Source organism: Pongo abelii, chromosome 3, assembly GCF_028885655.2.
Source record: "Pongo abelii isolate AG06213 chromosome 3, NHGRI_mPonAbe1-v2.0_pri, whole genome shotgun sequence".
Classification (NCBI taxonomy): domain Eukaryota; kingdom Metazoa; phylum Chordata; class Mammalia; order Primates; family Hominidae; genus Pongo; species Pongo abelii.
Genome location: NC_071988.2, coordinates 212,288,452 through 212,307,983, shown reverse-complemented (window position 1 = coordinate 212,307,983; position 19,532 = coordinate 212,288,452). Strand labels below are relative to the sequence as shown.

General features: G+C 41.1%; 2 long non-coding RNA genes across 3 annotated transcripts in view; one reads left to right on the top strand and one right to left on the bottom strand.

Annotated features, from left to right (window-relative positions):
- Window positions 1-19,532, top strand: part of LOC129059213 (uncharacterized) — a 102,019-nt gene that overhangs the window by 21,343 nt on the left and 61,144 nt on the right. The gene's annotated exons all lie outside the window — the stretch shown is intronic.
- Window positions 3,171-16,008, bottom strand: LOC112131618 (uncharacterized). 2 transcript variants are annotated; one of them, XR_008524937.2, is made up of 3 exons: window positions 14,322-16,008; window positions 11,447-11,580; window positions 3,171-3,543 (listed from the first exon to the last, which is right to left on the bottom strand). It is a non-coding gene; the product is annotated as an uncharacterized LOC112131618 (long non-coding RNA). The 2 variants fall into 2 exon arrangements; XR_008524936.2 differs by having other exon boundaries at window positions 3,174-3,582; window positions 14,322-16,006.

Here is a 19,532-nt window from a genome sequence, read left to right as displayed (position 1 = left end):
ACGGTCTGTGATACAGAAGGGAAAAGGAGTTGAGGTCTATTGATCAGAAGCTGCTCACTTTAGAGTTTTACCTAAGGGTGATCCTATCAAAAGTTCTGGATTTTGTAGAGAAGCTTACAAAGTAGTGAATAGTTTGATTTGAGCAAATTGAAAATTGCCAGTTTTCTTTGCTTTAACTGATATGTTTGCTTTCCCTCTGAAAATCCCTTGTTACAGGTGCTTAGTTTGCCACATTATGACACGATGGGAATAATGCATAGCAGTGATCCTCAGTTGGTTTGGGTTTTCAATACATCATTGATCCATGGTTGTGGCATGCATTGTAGAATGTCCAGCTAGAACACCTATTCTTTCAATTACTTTCATTACTTTCAATGGCAAAACCACAATTACTTTTGCACTAACCTGATAGCTTTGCTATGAGTCAATTGTTCAGGTGTTTTTTTGTTGTTGTTTGTTTTTATTTTTGCAAACACTTTAGATACTGCATAGTGGATGGATTGGTTTGTGGTTCCTGGGATCTTCTGTGTATTCTGTTGAAGCTCAATAATCACATTACTGCAGACCTCCAAAATTTTACAAAGGACTGCATAGTGAGTATTCAGCCAATAAACTAAACCGCAGCTTATGACTGTGAGATGAAAGAAAGCACACCAATTAAAAGTAAACACTGTTTAAACTTATCTCAATGCATTTCTAAAGTGTCATACATTTATTATATTCTCTACTTGTAAAATATTTTGTTGTGTGTATTGCCAAGTATGTCAGGATTTTATGGGTATAATGTATTCTATTAATTTAACTGGAAAACTTACAGTTATTCAACAAGCAAACTAAAAGTGTTGGCAGAGATGTAATTTTAAAGCACAATCTCACTCACTCCTTGAGTATTACAGCTGCTCCCTGTTTGTTTAATAATAGAACTGATGAGTAGTTAATTTGAGAGGAAAGCTGGTGCAGGTGTAGTGCTATTTAGATGTCATGGAGGACACATGTGACATCTGCAGCTAGCTACATGGTAAAAGCAAAACAGAAGTTAAAATCAGCCCTGTGTCAAATCTGCATAGTTTTAGGCTTCAGGGACTTTCTCTGTGTGTTGAGGCAGGAAGTTTAGTAGAATTCCAAGGGAATAAGAGAGGAACCAACATTCGTAGATTTTGCCTTCTATGGGGGAAGTCATTCAATCATCAGGAGGGCTCTTCAATAGGTTTTATTTGCCCTGGCTTACCTAGATGAAAAATTGATACCCAGAATCCATGCTTTTCTTTGCTGGTTATACATTAGAATCACCAATGTGACATTAAAAAAAACCACACACACACACACACACACACACTGCACACCCATTAGGATGGCTGCTATCAAAAAAGAAAAAACAAAAAAATCAGGGGGCTGGGCACGCTGGTTCACACCTGTAATTCCAGCCCTTTGGGAGGCCTAGGCAGGTGGATCATCTGAGATCGGGAGTTTGACAGCAACCTGGCCAACATGGTGAAACCTCATCTGTACCAAAAAACAAAAAACAAAAAAAACAAAAAAACAAAACACACACACACATGATTAGTCGGGCATGGTGGCACACATGTGTGATCCCAGCTAATTGAGAGGCTGAGGCACGAGAATTGCTTGAACCTGGGAGGCGGATGTTGCAGTGAGCCGAGATCATGCCACTGCACTCCAGCCTGGAGACAGAAGGAGATTCGGCCTCAAAACAAAGCAAAAACACCCAGAAAATAACAAGTGCTGACAAGAATGTGGAAAAATTGTAACTCTTGTGCATTGAGGGTGGGTATGAAAAATAGTACATCAGCTGTGGAAAACATACAGTTCCTCAAAAATTTAGACATAGAATTACCATATGATTCAGTAATCCCACTCATCTTTATAAATCTCTGTATCTGTATCTATATCTATCTATACCTATCTTCAAAAGAATGGAAAGCAGTTACTCAAATAGATATTTGTATACCTGTGTTCTCTCCCCACCCTTTTTTTTTTAATAGGTGGGGTCTCACTATGTTTCCTAGGCCGGAGTGCAGGGGCTGTTTATAGGCATGATCCCCTGCTGCGGGGCTGTCCACGGGCACGACCCCCCTGCTGCGGGGCTGTCCACGGGCGCAACCCCCTGCTGCGGGGCTGTCCACCGGCACGAACCCCCTGCTGCGGGGCTGTCCACGGGCGCGACCCCCCTGCTGCGGGGCTGTCCACGGGCGTGATCCCCCGGCTGGTCAAACTGGGAGTTGTGCCCTGCTTTGTCTTCAATCCAGGCAACCGGGGCCGGTTCGCCACCCCTTAGGCAACCTGGTAGTCCCCTATCCCGGGAGATCACTGTACTAATGTCTAATTTCGTGCAGACATCTAATCAACACAGCATATTGCAGCCCAGAACTCCTGGGCTCAAGCGATCTTCCTGCCTCAGATGCCTGAGTAGCAGAAACTACAGGCGCATGCCACCACACCTGGCTGCTACACCTGTGTTCATTGCAGCATCACAGCAGCCTTAATTACAGCAACCACAAGGTGGAAACAACCTAAAAGTCTATTGAGGGATAGATGGATAAACAAAATGTGGTATAGACAAAATGGAATATTAGTGATCTTTGAAAAGGGAGGGAATTCTGATACCTGCTACCACATAGATAAAACTTAAAAACATTATGCTAAGTGAGACGTCAGACACAGACTAGGTGATTCCATCTATATGAAGAACCTGGAACAAGCAAATTAACAGAGACAGAAAGTAGAATAGAGGTTTTCAGGGCTGGCAGGAGGTGGAAATGGGCGGGGGTTAGTGTCTAATGGGCACAGAGTTCCTGTCTGGGATGATAGAATGTTCCGGAAATGGATAGTGGTGATGATTGCACAGCATTGTGAATGTAGCTAATGACATTCAATTCTTTACCAGAAAACAAAAACAGAAACACATTGCTTAGGCTTCCCAGTTGGACAGGTGATGTGCTTGGTGTGAGCTGGGGCCTAAGCCCAGGCTGCCCTCGCCAGAACTGCTTCAAGACCCCTCTTGATTGTACTTAGGCCTGATTGCTCTGGAGAGCCCCATACATGAAAGCCAGCTCTGGTTCTATCTCTTCTCACTCCAGTCCTCTCTGCCCCCACCGTCCTCCAACTGGGCATTATGAGAAAAGCAAGATGACTATGAGTATTGTGATTATTTATATGACCAAATAATCTCAAGGACTATTGCTAACTAACCCATGGGACTCCCACTACCTTCATGAGGTTCAGACGAGGTGAAGGGTCCCTAAAATCCTGCCACCTAGTCAGGAACTCAGTTGTCAATAATTTCTTTATTTGTGATACAAGCAGGGGTGGGGAAAGAGAAATGAACAGACTTGGAAGCTTCTCCGAGGCCCTAGAGACGACCTCTGGGCTCCAAACACCAGACGCTGGGAGCAAGGAGGGTCGTTGATGACTCCCCACTCTTTCTCCAGCCCCTGCTCCTCTGTTTCTCCCCTTCACCCACTGCAGCTTCCTCAGGTCCTGAGTCCCGCGCCATCATCTCTTCGAATCACCTCTGTTCTATCCCTGTTGATAAAGGAGCATTGAATCACCTCCCTTCTATCCCTGTTAATAAAAGAGCATCAGCTAAGTGAACATGGTGATTTGCATTCACTTACATTGATTCAGAAATTGTGTTTAGTTCCACACAAGAAAAACAATGTGGATCTTTTTCACTGCGGGAAAAAAAAGTCGCTATGTGTCATCTTAATCACGTTTTCCTGGGATATAATCTATACATGACACCTATTTAAGCCTTCGTTGCATCTGTGCATGTGGTTTGCTTTCCTCTCATGTGAAATAGTGTTGGACCACATGGGTTTGGGCCACAGCCTAGGAAGACACAATCCTGAACGTCATAATCCCAAATGTTGAAGTCCCAAAAGATCTAAATCTGTACAGTCTAAAATCCTGAAAATTACAATCCTCAAAAAACAAAATTCTGAAAATACAATTCTGGAAAAAAATTAGTAACACATTCTTTAAAAAGCATTTATTGGGCAGGGTGCGGTGGCTCACGCCTTTAATCCCAGCACCTTTGGAGGCCGAGGCGGGTGGATCACAAAGTCAGGAGATCGAGACCATCCTGGCTAACACGGTGAAACCCCATCTTTACTAAAAATACAAAAAATTAGCCAGGCATCGTGACGGGCGCCTTTAGTCCCAGCTACTTGGGAGGCTGAGGCAGGAGAATCGCTTGAACCCAGGAGGTGGAGGTTACAGTGAGCCGAGATCACACCACTGCACTCCAGCCTGGGCGACAGAGTGAGACTCTGTCTAAAAACAACAACAAAAAAGCATTTATTTATATTTTTAAGATGGAATTTATTTGAGAAACGTATAAAAACACAACAGAACGCTTCCTAGGCCACTTTACACAATCAATAGGCAATAATAACATACATATATTTGCAAGCATAAAACTCAGGTATGCTAACGAGAGTCTTACGGGTATAACGGTAATGAGCAGATGAGTTGTACTCGTAAAGAAATGGGTCAAAAAGCAAAATGTATAAAAGCATGGTTGGTAACTGGGTACACTCAGCTTTATAACTTAGGTCATCTGGAATACTGTGACAGACAACCTAAGTCTTTTGACCAGATTCATCAAAAGCTGGGATGGCTCACCATCTAATATGCAGTCAAAGAGCTGAGATCTTGAGAAATTTTCTGTTTCCTAAATACAAACGTGCAAAAAGGATATCTTCTCATTTATTGAGGAAGCTTTTATGTTTTTATGTACATGTACAATGCTTACACACAAAGTCAGTGTTGTGATAACGCACTCTTGTGGAGTCAAATTTGCAAAAAAAAAAAAGCATAAAACAAATTAGAACTCTCTAAAAGTCTTTGCAAAATTTATACCTCCAGTATTGGAAATGATAATAAGATGAAATACATAGCATACCAAGTTGTAAAAAATAATGCTGACAATTTAAAATAGTGGAAAAAATGGAAAAAGAAACAACTAAAAAGAAAATTGACATATAAAAAGTATATTACATGGATAGATTATGGGCAATTGCAGAGTTCATAATAGCTGGCTGACTCTCATGATCATTAACTATATTTTGAAGTCTTTCATCATGATGAATAGTTGCCTTTTTTGTTTTTAGGATTTGACTTTCCTCATAAAATACATTCACATTCATTTTCTACGTGGCACTGCTCTTTTTGAAATGCTTCTATAATTTGATACACACTGACATGAGCATTTCCTATTACATTTTCCAATCTTCTATGCCATTCTTGTCTGTTGTTTTGAGTATGTGGAAATCCATTTTGCAGGCCCTCATATAGAGGCCACTCATTTGGCAGAAACAATACTCTTGATTGAACAGCAGCACCGTTGCCTAAATGACTTCTTATCCTACCTTCTACATCATTATTTTCAAACTAGTATGTAATTTTTCTGGCTTCTTCAGGCAATTGTGGTTTTAATTTATCAAAAGCTCCTGGAATTTTATCAGGTGGAAGGAATGCCAATACAGAAAAATGACACATTTTTGAACTAAAATTTTCATCATTGCCATATGGCCTGGCCAACCCACTCACTTGAATTTTCTGGCAAATGAACTGGGCTGAATGGAAGATACAAACTTTACTGGTAACAACTTGCAATTCACTTTTAGAAGCCTTGATCACACCTAATTAAAAACTTGTCATTATAATTTGGGGATCTGATTGAAATCTATTTTCTTCTGCAAAGCCCTCCAAATCTTCAAATAAGCTTTTATAAAGTACTTCACTTTTTCCAGTTATTAAACCATAAACATGAAGATTAAATTATAGAGTTTTGTAATCCAATGGGGGCATAAACTGTATAAAGTTGATTATAAAAACCCACTGGGGACAGTTTTGAAAGTGCCATTCATCAGCCAAAGTGAAACATGCACCAGTTTTGTTATGTTAGACTTAGTGGTAAATAAATATGTTTATATTTTTTGACAATCAAATCCCTAATCAAGAATAGTTCATGATTTGATATGTCTTGTAGCACTGGAGGAAGCTCTGTGCCAGGAGGTGTCTGGTTCAGAAGGCCACTGAATTTGTTGAACTCTTTTTATTATCTGACAAAAGGCATTTTGTGAAGACAAGCATGGTGCTACGTGTAGAGGTGCTTGGTACATGATTACATAATATGGCAGACAAGATTTTGTGCATTTTTTACTTTCATTTTCACTTCTGTGATATTCAAGACATTCAAAACGTTGACAGCAGATCTTCCCCACCTAGTCCGCTCAGACCCACACACTGATCTCTTCTGAGAAAACCATCACAGACATACTCAAAATAATGCTTTCCCAGCTTTCCAGGGATTCCTTAATCCAGTCAAGTTGACATCTGAAATTAAGTCCGCAAGTCCACCCCTTGTAGATTTGGCACCCATATGGACCCCCTTCAACCATATATAATTTCCAAATAAGAATAAAACAAAGCAACAGTTGTACCTAACACGATGCAACTAACATGGTACAACTCTCCTGTGATTGTGATTTTCTGGATTTTAGATGTTAAGAATTTAGACTTTAGGACTGGGCATGGTGGCTCATGCCTGTATTCCCAACACTTTGGGAGGCCAAGTCAGGAGGATCACTTGAGCCCAGGAGTTTGAAATCAGCCAGGGCAATAAAGTGAGACCCCATGATATGGTTTGGCTGTGTCCCCAGCCAAATCTCATCTTGAATTGTAGTTCCCATAATCCTCACATATCATGATGGGGACCCAGTGGGAGGTAATTGAATCATGGAGGCAGTTACCCCCATGCTGTTCTCATGATAGTGAGTGAGTTCTCACAAGATCTGATGGTTTTATGAGGAGCTTTTCCCCATTTGCTTGCACTTCTCCTTCCTGCCACCTTGTGAAGAAGGTAACTTGCTTCTCCTTTGCATTCTGCCATGCTTGTAAGTTTCCTGAGGCCTCCCCAGCCATGATGAAGTGTGAGTCAGTTAAACCTCTTTCCTTTATAAATTACCCAAGCTTGGGTATGTCTTTATTAGCAGCATGAGAATGGACTGATACAGTAAATTGGTACTGAGGTAGTGGGGTGTTGCTATAAGGATACCTAAAAATGTGGAAGTGAATTTGGAACTAGGTAACAGGCAGAGGTTGAACAGTTTGGAGGGTTCAGAAGAAGACAGAAAAATGTGAGGAAGTTTGGAACTTCCTAGAGACTTGCAGAACGGTTTTGAGGAAAATGCTGATAGTGACATGGACAATGAAGTCCAGGCTGAGGTGGTCTCATATGGAGATGAAGAACTCTTTGGGAACTGGAGTAAAGGTGACTCTTACTATGCAAACAGACTGATGGCATTTTACCCCTGCCCTAGAAGTCTGTGGAACTTTGAACTTGAGATAGACGATTTAGGGTATCTGGCAGAAGAAATTCCTAAGTAGCAAAGTGTTCAAGAGGAAGCAGAGCATAAAAGTTTTAAAAATTTTGCAGCTTGATGATGAGATAGAAAAGGAAAACCCATTTTCTGGAGAGAAATTCAAGCCAGCTGCAGAAATTTGTGTAAGTAACGAGGAGCTGAATGTTAATCACCAAGACAATGGGAAAATGTCTTCAGAGCATGTCAGAGACCTTCGCAGTAGCTCAAGCCATCACAGGACAGGAGGCCTAGGAGGAAAAAATGGTTTCACGGGCCCGGTGCAGGGCCTTGCTGCTCTGTACAGTCTCAGGACTTGGTGCCGTGTGTCCCAATCATGGCTAAAGGGCCAATGTACAACTCAGGCCATGAATTCAGAGAGTACAAGCCCCAAGCCTTGGCAGCTTACACGAGGTATTGGGCCTGTGGGTGCACAGAAGTCAAGAATTGAGGTTTGAGAATCTATGCCTAAATTTCAGAGGATGCATGGAAATGCCTGGGTGTTCAGGCACAAATTTGTGACGGAGACAGAGCCCTCATGGGGAACCTCTGCTAGGGCAATGCGTGCAGAAGGGAAATGTGGGATCAGAGCCCCCACACAGTCCCCACTGGGGCACTGCCTAGTGGAGCTGAGAGAAGAGGGCCACCATCCTCCAGACTCCAGAATGGTAGATCCACTGACAGCTGCACCGTATGCCTGGAAAAGCCACAGACACTCAGCACCAGCCTGCGAAAGCAGCCAGGAGAAGGGCTGTACCCTGCAAATCAACAGGGGTGGAGCTGCCCAAGGCCATGAGAGCCCACCTCTTGCTTCGGCGTGACCTGGATGTGAGACATGAAGTCAAAGGAAATCATTTCAGAGCTTCAAGATTTGACTCACCCATTGAATTTTGGACTTGCATGGGGCCTGCAGTCCCTTCATTTTGGCCAATTTCTCCCATTTGGAACAGGCATATTTACCCAATGCCTATACCCTCATTGTATCTATGAAGTAACTAACTTGATTTTGATTTTACAGGCTCATAGGCAGAAGGGCCTTGCCTTGTCTAAGATAAGATGTTGGACTTGGACATTTGGGTTAATGCTGGAATGAGCTAAGACTTTGGGGGACTGTTAGAAAGGCATGTTCATGTTTTTAAATGTAAGGACATGAGATTTGGAAGGGGCCGGGGGCAGAATGATATGGTTTGGCTGTGTCCCCAACCAAGTCTCACCTTCAATTTTAGTTTCCATAATCCCGACATGTTGTGGGAGGAACCCAGTTGGAGGTAATTGAATCAGGGGGGTGGTTACCCCCATGCTGCTCTCATGACAGTGAGTGATACCTGAAGGTTTTATAAGGGGCTTTTCCCCTTTTGCTCAGCACCTCCTGCTGCCTTGTGAAGAAGGTGCTTTGCTTCTTGTTTGCATTCACCATGATTGTAAGTTTTCTGAAGCCTTCCCAGCCATGCTGAACTGTGAGTCAATTAAACCTCTTTCTTTTATAAATTACCCAGGCTCATGTATGTCTTTATTGGGAGCACGAGAATGAACTAATTCACTCCATCTCTATTAAAAAAAAAAGAATTTAGACTTTAGGAATTTTGATCTTTCAGGATTTCAACTTTCAGAGTTATGGTGTTTGTGACTGGGTCTTCTGGGATTATGATCCTCACCTGGACTAAACAGCCTTGCAGCTCTCTTCAAACTATGATCCTATTCTCCCACTGCCTCCTGAGTTCAGCCTCTTCAACTTGGCTAAGCCTGCCTTTCCTTTCCTATCTGTTTTCTTCCCTCTGATTAATCCAAAGTAAAATTTGACTTTTTTTTTCATTCCAACAACTCCAGCTTCTATCACATATCTCCTTTCATGAAGCTGACCCCTGATAATGTTTCTGTTGACAACAGTATAATATAGATAAGATTGCATGTAGTTAAAGTACGTATTTTATTTTTTTGGTGGCAGCATTCTGATAAGGAATTAAAACTATTTCTTTTAAAATCATAATTTAATCACCAGACAGAGCAAGTAAAGAGAAATACATTCCAGAATCTCACATCTGTCAAAAGTAAATGCTGATTTTTATTGAGGACTTCCTTATTTCTGTTGCTAGTTGACTCTCATACAGCTTGTCCCCAGTAGAATTTAGTGTGGAATTGGCAAATGGGATGTCATACATGCAGTGCTCTACTGGAGCTGATAATTAAGTACCCAAGAATTTTATGAAGTGTTTGTCAAACCATCAGTAGAAATACTTACACAATGGAAGTCAGCAAATGCTACAAATCTGGGCTTCTCCCCACCCAACCAATAAGTTTACTAGCATACCACTTTTATTCATCTTGTAAACATTCAGAATTTCTATAAATATTCATAGACTCTCCTATACTCAGTGTTTCAGAATAACTCAAAGTTCTTACAATAGCCAGTGAGGCTGAGTGTGAGTTGACCCACCCCAATCCCTCTCTCTGACCTGTCTCCTGTTAGCCTTCTGACTCCCAGTGTTCTCTACTTCATGCATCTGGGCTAGGTGTGCACCCTGCTGTTTGCTTGCCTTTTCTTCCTGGAGTGCTCTTCCCCAGATATCTGCATAGCTGGTGCCCTCGCCTCCTTGGAATCTTTGTTCAAATGTTGTCTTCTCAGTGAGACCTTCTATGTAAGTCTTCTGTGACTGCTGGAATAAATTAGCACACCTCTAGTAGGCTAAGAGAACACACACTCTCTCTAGGGGAGAGAGAACACTTTCTTACCTTCTCCAGCTTTGAAAGGATGCCTGCATCCCTTGGCCCCTGGCCCCCTTCCAGGCAGCAACCACATCATTCTGACCTTAGCTGTCACGCCTCTTGCCTTGGACTCTCCTGCCACCCTCTTTTGTTTTAAGTACTCTTGTGATGACATTGGGCCAAACTGGGTAATCCAGAATAATCTCATCTCATGATCCATAACTTCATCACATCCACAAGTCCTTTTTGCCATATAGGGATATGGACATGTAGAAAGGCCATTCTTCTGCCTATTACTCCCTCCTTGAGCATTCCAACTACCTTCACATCTACCCACTCTCAGCATTCCTGAGCTCCCTTCCACGCTTCATTTTTCTCTGTGCCACTTATTACCTTCTGGCATATTATATATTTATTTTATTAATGATCTGTCTTTTCTCACTGGAATGTAATTTGCATGAGGGTAAACATTTTTGTTTTATATCATTGCCATATTTTCATTATGTTGAACAGTGCCTTGCTCTTAGTAAGGATTCAAGAAATATATATGTTTTGGCTGAATAAATTAGATTGAGAAGTTTGGGGGAAAATCCTGGCATGATACAGAAGACGATTCCCAGTGATGGGAAAGGGCTATGTGGTGGGGCCTCTACAGGAAGCCGGGATGCTCCAGAGGCCCCCCAAGGCAGAGATGCTTTGCTCACATTGAACTCTTTGCCCAAGCTCTGATTTCTAACGTTTTCTTTCATATTTGTTTTTGCTCTGCCTTTTTTTTAATTAATTTTTTTATAGACATGAGGTTTTACTATATTTCTCAGGCTGGTAACAAACTCATGAGCTCGAGCAATTTTCCCACCTCGGCCTCCCAAAGCGTTATTACTACAGGTGCAAGCTACCACACCCAGCCTGCTTTTGCTCTTTCTTTGAAATATACTCACAATGTTTATATTGGTTTCTAACTATAGATCATGAACTCCTGAAGCAAAGTAACCACTTTGTTCTTCATTATTTCTTTCACTCTTTTACTCTGCACGGTGCCAGATATTGGATATGTAGGTACCAAACATCTGCTTTTCTGATTTCTTACATGTTATTTCTTAAAGATCAGCCTAACCACGTTGTAGAGAGGGATGATTTCCTTCCTTTGTTTTGAAAATTTGTGCATGCCCAACGCTTACATTGAGCAGTTCAATGTTGCTTCAGCTTTTTTTTTTTTTTTCTATTTTTGCCAGACTTTCAAAACTCTTAAAACTCGTTTGTGGTCAGCACAGCAAGGAACACACTTTAGCTTTGAAAAAAACTTTAACATGAAAAAATGCACCGACATTGTTTTTAATGTAACATAGGCTAGAATTTACCTATGTTTGCACATGCTGAGAATTGTCCCACCAGGCTGACGTGTTCACTTCTTCAACTTGGATCCTGTTGTGGATTTATTTACAAACATCAATTGCCTTCAAGCCATCCTTTCTGCTGTATGTTTTGCAGCCTTCTGTAGTAGATACGCAACAGATAATGTGGAGAAAAAAGACATAAGAGGAGGAAGGTAATGAGAGACTTTGTCAAGGTTGTAACCTTCTTGGTTTCTTTGAAGAATTTGTTGCCTTTCTACTATGACAGCAAAGCAGCATTTTGTTACTGACCACCTAAAACCACTCAATCTCAGGTGAATGCATCACTTGCTATTGGAATGCTATTTGTGTTTTGTTGCACTATTTTTTGGTTGTTTATTTGGTTGGCTTTTTGGAAGGCAAATTTGGAAAGGGGACCTACACAGAAGTGCTGACCCACCCACATTCCCTTACTATCATTACAGACAAGAAGAAACTAGCAGAGCTAAGAATGGAGTGAAGAAAGGCAGTGTGATAAGCACCAGCAAAGAGTTGAGGGCTGTTTCTCTCTAAAATTATTATTTGATTATTTTAAAAATATGGAATTTTTCTAGTCACTGAAGAAAGGAGAGGAAAGTGCACTTATTTTTATATAGGGTTACTTAACTACCTCCTAAACACATACATGAAAATTGTTTTTGCTGGTGCAAAGTATTTTAATTAGCAAGAATTCATATATTGAGATTATAATTAGAGAGCTCAATTTATATATCTGCTATCCTGCTCAAGCCTGACATGGCAAAAAAAAAACCATATAGCTTCAAAATAACAAATGCTGGAAAGTTTGCTGTGATAACTATTTTGTACTTTTGTACAAAAAACATAAAGAACAAATTACCTAAAGAACAATTTGCTAAACATGAGAAATCGCTCCCTTTGAGTATATACAGGTAAGATAGGAAGAGCTATCCGACCAATAAATTATAGTTTATATTAAAGATAATATTCAATTGACTCATAACAAATAACGAGCATTCATGATAACATTTCAGCATTTCCAAGGTGCCAAGTGTACTGATTTTTTAAAATATATTGTAGAAGGAATTTAGATCTGGTGTTTTTAATGAAAACCAGCATCTCTGATGTTGCAACATGTATGTGAAATGGGTGTTACATCTATCCTGCCCTTTAACCCCACCGTTAACAAAGTGGCTGAAAATAACAGTAAGAAAAAATCAGTCTAAGGGAGAAAAGGACTAATGCTGTCAATTCTCTCTCTCTCTCTCTCTCTCTCTCTGTGTGTGTGTGTGTGTTAAGGAGGATGGTGGGAGGCGGTCTTAACTCTTGAAAGAAACCTTCTTTGTATAGGAAGCATATTTCGGTTTAGGTACAATGATAAGAAAGTTTAATTATATAATCCATAAGACCAGATACCTTCAGATTTTTCCCCGTGGGATTTCTATGACTGGTATTCTGACTAGTGTGAAATGATAGGTTTGGATGTCTATATCTACACCCATCAAAGCCTCAGAGCTTCATGCACTGCTATAACTTTTCTGTTAACTCTGGGTAAATTAGGAGGCTGGTACAAGGAATAATTTTAACTTCAGATTTTACAGTTTGTTTATGTTAAGGGTAGAAAGATCTACTTTTCAATGATCTGTATTTTAAGATATTGAGTTTTCCTGGTGCTATTTTATGATTATGGAGAAAATAGAATTCTTGTTAGAAATCTCAACTCTGAATTGAGAATAGATGTTTTGATACTTGTCTTGCTGTGGCCTGAGACTTGGAATCATGAATTAAAAGAGACCTTGCTGTTTATCTACAGATTAGAGCACGCAAATAAACATCAGCGTAACATCCTCATTAGCATTCTGGTAGTTACATTTACTTATTCCAGAGCAAAATTAATATATGATAAGAAGAGGAATATTTTCTGTTGATATCTAGGGTATTATGACAAGAACTTTCCTTAGAAAAGAAACAGTGTATTATGAGGACAGTGGATGCTACAACATTACTTGCCTTCAAGGCATTGCAAACAACTGGAATCAATCGAATAACCTTCTCAAGCACAAGCCAACAGTGAAATGAAAGTCATTTATCTGAAACAGCAGGCGAGAGCTTCATTGGTACACTCGGAAGGTGGCTCACTAACCCTGCCGAAGCTTTGCTCCATCTGATCAGGGCATAAATGTTTCACTGGCCCAATAACCAAGGTCTCTGAGTTTCACAGTGTTTTCTCTCCAATAGCTAATACGGGGAGCATTGCTGACATTCTGCCCATGGTTGCCAAGGCTGAAATCAAACGTGCTTTGAATAATACTATAAACACTTTGAAATGAATCTTTGCCATAGGAACCAATGTTCAACTATGGGCTCTATTCAAAGACACTTAAGGTGGGAGGGAGCAAACTTTTCAAGTTGGTTTTAGGTAACAGAAACAGATGTCTTTATTGGATTTGTCTGGAAAAAAGTAAGGAAAATCCCAACATTATCTGTTCTGGTCAAGAAGTACAAGGAAGTACAAGGCTCAGTCCCATTTTACTTCTCTCCTTCTCCTTTAGATCCTTTTTCCTTATTCTTGACTCTATACATGGAGAAAAATTTCAAGTACATCTAAAGCAGTAATGCTGGGAACTTGTCAACTTATTCCCATGATGCTACTATTGCTTATAAAGCATTTTGAGGATTCTTGTATTCAGAGCTAGGATAAGCTGCAAGAGGAAGTCAGTCTTGGTGTACAGCTGCATTTTGGGCTCATGTATAGAAGAGCTAACACGGATTTCAGAGTCTCCCAGGTGTTTGAAATCCAGGCTCTGCTCTAAGGACCTGCAAGGTCTTAGATAAGTTGCTCAATCTCTTTGAGCCTCAGTTTTCTGAGTACAATGGCACATACCTTATGGGACTGTGGTGTAGATGAATTGCGATGATGTGTACGAATCCAGCTCAGGGTTTTCTTTCCTTCCTTTTTTCTTCCCTGCCTCTGAATTTCCACCAAGCTGTACTTCTGAGGTCTGACTCAGAGTATGAGAGGCTAGACACATGGTGAAGCTTGATGCTTGCCAGAAACTGAGGGGCTAGACTTGAGCGTTAGGGAACCTGGGAATGACATCTGTTATCCATCTGGGAAGGCCGAGGAGGAAAGCGAGGCAGGGCAGCAGAGCGGGAAGTGGTGCCCATGGAGGCCACCTTTGGGCTGGAGCCTGCTCAAGGCACTTTAGTGCTGAGCCATTTGGGGCCCAAGGTAGGGGCAGACAGAAGAGAAGGATGGCAGTTATCGCCTAGTCACAGGGGCAGATAGAAGAGAAGGATGGCAGTTATCGCCTAGTCACGGGGGCAGATAGAAGAGAAGGACGGCAGTTATCACCTAGTGACAGGGGCAGATAGAAGAGAAGGATGACAGTTATTGCCTAGTCACAGGGGCAGATATTAGAGAAGGATGACAATTATCGCCTAGTCACGGGGGCAGATATTAGAGAAGGACGGCAGTTATCACCTAGTCACAGGGGCAGATATTAGAGAAGGACGGCAGTTATTGCCTAGTCATGGGGGCAGATAGAAGAGAAGGACAGCAGTTATCGCCTAGTCACAAGGGCAGATAGAAGAGAAGGATGGCAGTTATCGCCTAGTCACAGGGGCAGATATTAGAGAAGGACGGCAGTTATCGCCTAGTCACGGGGGCAGATAGAAGAGAAGGATGACAGTTATCACCTAGTCACGGGGGCAGATAGAAGAGAAGGACGGCAGTTATCGCCTAGTCACGGGGGCAGATAGAAGAGAAGGATGGCAGTTATCGCCTAGTCACGGGGGCAGATAGAAGAGAAGGATGGCAGTTATTGCCTGGTCACAGGGGCAGATAGAAGGACGGCAGTTATCGCCTAGTCACGGGGGCAGATAGAAGGACGGCAGTTATCGCCTAGTCACGGGGGCAGATATTAGAGAAGAATGACAGTTATCACCTAGTCACGGGCAGATATTAGAGAAGGATGACAGTTATCACCTAGTCACGGGCAGATAGAAGAGAAGGACGGCAGTTATCACCTAGTCACGGGGACAGATATTAGAGAAGGACGGCAGTTATCGCCTAGTCACGGGGGCAGATAGAAGAGAAGGACGGCAGTTATCGCCTAGTCATGGGGGCAGATAGAAGGACGGCAGTTATCGCCTAGTCACAGGGGCAGATAGAAGAGAAGGATGACAGTTATTGCCTAGTCACGGGGGCAGATAGAAGAGAAGGACGGCAGTTATCGCCTAGTCACGGGGGCAGATAGAAGGACGGCAGTTATCGCCTAGTCATGAGGGCAGATAGAAGAGAAGGACGGCAGTTATCGCCTAGTCACAGGGGCAGATAGAAGAGAAGGATGACAGTTATCACCTAGTCACGGGGGCAGATAGAAGAGAAGGACGGCAGTTATCACCTAGTCACGGGGGCAGATAGAAGAGAAGGACGGCAGTTATCGCCTAGTCACGGGGGCAGATAGAAGAGAAGGATGACAGTTATTGCCTAGTCACGGGGGCAGATATTAGAGAAGGACGGCAGTTATCGCCTAGTCACGGGGGCAGATAGAAGGACGGCAGTTATCGCCTAGTCATGGGGGAAGATAGAAGAGAAGGACGGCAGTTATCACCTAGTCAGGAGTTTAACAATCTCTATTTCCTTTCAAACCTCGTTTCATCCCTTCCGTCCCAGTCAAATTCACAGGCAATTAAACTTCCTCCTGCATCTGGAGCAGGCCTCTGCATCATCATTTCTCCTCTGCAAGTGTATCTTCTTCGGGCACATGGGAAGGTCTTAGTGCACCTGCGGTATTTAGGGACTTGATCCTCTTTCCTCTTCATTGTCAAAGTTGTGGCTTGTCGAAGTCATGACAGAGTCTGGTTATGACATGTTAGCAATCGTCACCTCTCATTTTTGAGTAAATATACTTTTATGCAGTTTGAGCTCCCATTCATGTCATTTATTAATTTGTTCATTTGTTAACACATTCATTTGTGGAGCATTTGGCCTAGAAAAGAGAAGAAACCCTTCCTTAGCATTAGGGGAGGAGAGAAAACAAAATGCACAGAGATACATGCTTGGTTTTGTATAACTTTTGACAGTTTCTAAAATAAAATACGGTCTAACTTGGAAAACCAAAACCTATCACTGAGATATTTTCATAATCTAAAAAGTCAGTTTCAAAAGAACTTCCAAAATGTTTTTAAAAATGACTATCCTTTAGAACAATGATGTAGCATTCCAAGGTTTTAGTGTTCAACCAGCATTTACTACCGCTTGCTGGGTGCCTGAGGCAGGACAATTGTAATGAGAGCCACAAACATGAGTTGAAAAACCGCTGCCCATAGGTCCGCAGTTCCTGTCAAAGCATAGAGCCCCCTGTAGATAGAGCCCCCTGTAGATAGAGCCCCTGTATAAGATGCCCTGTGTTCTGGGCGAGAGGATACACTTGGCCCTCAGGTATATCTGGTGTCAAAGCATAGAGCCCCCTGTAGATAGAGCCCCCTGTATAAGGTGCCCTGTGTTCTGGGCGAGAGGATACACTCGGCCCGCAGGTATATCTGGTGGGCAGAACAGGAATGGTGTCACTGAGGAGGTGCTATGTGAGTTAGTTGTGAAAAATGAGTACGGGTTTATGAGGCAGATATGACAGGCATTTTGTTGAAGTTACAACTCCTACCAGGCACTCGTTTGAATTTTCTGTTTCATTTGCTCTTTGGAGGTTGCTTGTTGGTACACTTACATCTTCTATGCCAGGCTAAAAAGAGAGGAGTGAGAGTGTGTGTGTGTGTGTGTGTGTGTGTGTGTATGTGTGTTTTAGTATTTTTCACAGAGTTTCTTTGTGTTTCCAAGCTTACTTTAGAGCTGAAGCTTGTCAGAGTTCTCATAACAAATGCATGATTGAACTAAATTCCAACCCTCGACCTCTGGCTTTGGGGCCTTACGGCACCTCAGTGCATTGAAGGGGTGTGCTCTACCCTCTACCTTGGTGATTTATTTAAAGACCAAATCATAATGAATAAGAATTCTTAGGCTTAAACGTATAGCAGGGGTAGGAAATAGTTCAAACCTTCTGACTTACATGAACAAATGCAATCTTCAAAAACTACTGTTTTCTAATCTGCATGAATGTACTGAACTCGTTGCCGCCTTCATTTATATGTGATGTATCAAAAGTGCTTTGTAAACTGTTAAATTCCAGTGTTGATATTGTTATAAATATACTTTATTAAATACTGGATAATGATTTTATAAAGTACAGGGTTTTTAACTGTGAAATTATTCTAAAATATGTAGAAAAATTTGGAATAATCTTCCCATTTTGAACACAATGATTGTTTTTAAAATTCCCTTGATTTATATGTTTGTATGCTGTGGATTCTCAATTGAGTGAATTAGTGTCTTTGCAATATAGTAGGATTTTGGTATAGTTTTTAATCTATCAAGGAAAAGGCTAGATAAGTAGGATCTCATTTGTTTCACAGCCCATTACTTGAAGGATGATTTAAGACCATAGGAAATATTGACTCTCCTTTTCTTTTTTTTTTTTTTTCAGGATACATTATAGTCATTTATTTGCCCATCTTTGCCTCAGTGGATTTTGAGTTTAAGAAGAGGCCCCAAGCCTTATACATATTTAGACCCCTGATGCCTGGAGTAATCATTTAGTATTTTTTTTAATGAGCAAATAAACAAATTAATAAATAAAAGAATAAATGGGTGAATGTATGTGGATATACCTCCAAATATCCACATGTATGTCATGTATGTAAATTATATACTAAGAAAATCTCAAAATTGAATTATATAAATGCTAATGAACAGTTTGACTTTAGTCTTATTCTTTTCTTTTTATTATTATTATTATTATACTTTAAGTTTTAGGGTACATGTGCACAACGTGCAGGTTTGTTACATATGTATACATGTGCCATGTTGGTGTGCTGCACCCATTAACTCGTCATTTAGCATTAGGTATATCTCCTAATGCTATCCCTCTCCGCTCCCCCCACCCTACAACAGTCCCTGGTGTGTAATGTTCCCCTTCCTGTGTCCATGTGTTCTCATTGTTGGATTCCCACCTATAAGTGAGAACATGCGGCATTTGGTTTTTTGTCCTTGTGATAGTTTGCTGAGAATGATAGTTTCCAGATTCATCCATGTCCCTACAAAGGACATGAACTCATCATTTTTTATGGCTGCATAGTATTCCATGGTGTATATGTGCCACATTTTCTTAATCCAGTCTATCATTGTTGGACATTTGGGTTGGTTCCAAGTCTTTGCTATTGTGAATAGTGCTGTAATAAACATACATGTGCATGTGTCTTTATAGCAGCATGATTTATAATCCTTTGGGTATATACCCAGTAATGGGATGGCTGGGTCAAATGGTATTTCTAGTTCTAGATCCCTGAGGAATCACCACACTGAATTCCACAATGGTTGAACTAGTTTACAGTCCCACTAACAGTGTAAAAGTGTTCCTTTTTCTCCACATCCTCTCCAGCACCTGTTGTTTCCTGACTTTTTAATGATCGCCATTCTAACTGGTGTGAGATGGTATCTCATTGTGGTTTTGATTTGTATTTCTCTGATGGCCAGTGATGATGAGCATTTTTTCATGCGTCTTTTGGCTGCATAAATGTCTTCTTTTGAGAAGTGTCTGTTCATATCCTTCACCCACTTTTTGATGGGGTTGTTTGTTTTTTTCGTGTAAATTTATTTGAGTTCATTGTAGATTCTGGATATTAGCCCTTTGTCAGATGAGTAGGTTGCAAAAATTTTCTCCCATTCTGTAGGTTGCCTGTTTACTCTGATGGTGGTTTCTTTTGCAGTGCAGAAGCTCTTTAGTTTAATTAGATCCCATTTGTCAATTTTGGCTTTTGTTGCCATTGCTTTTGGTATTTTAGACATGAAGTCCTTGCCCATGTCTGTTGTCCTGAATGGTAATGCCTAGGTTTTCTTCTAGGGTTTTTATGGTTTTAGGTCTAACATTTAAGTCTTTAATCCATCTTGAATTAATTTTTGTATAAAGTGTAAGGAAGGGATCCAGCTTCAGCTTTCTACATATGGCTAGCCATTTTTCCCAGCACTATTTATTAAATA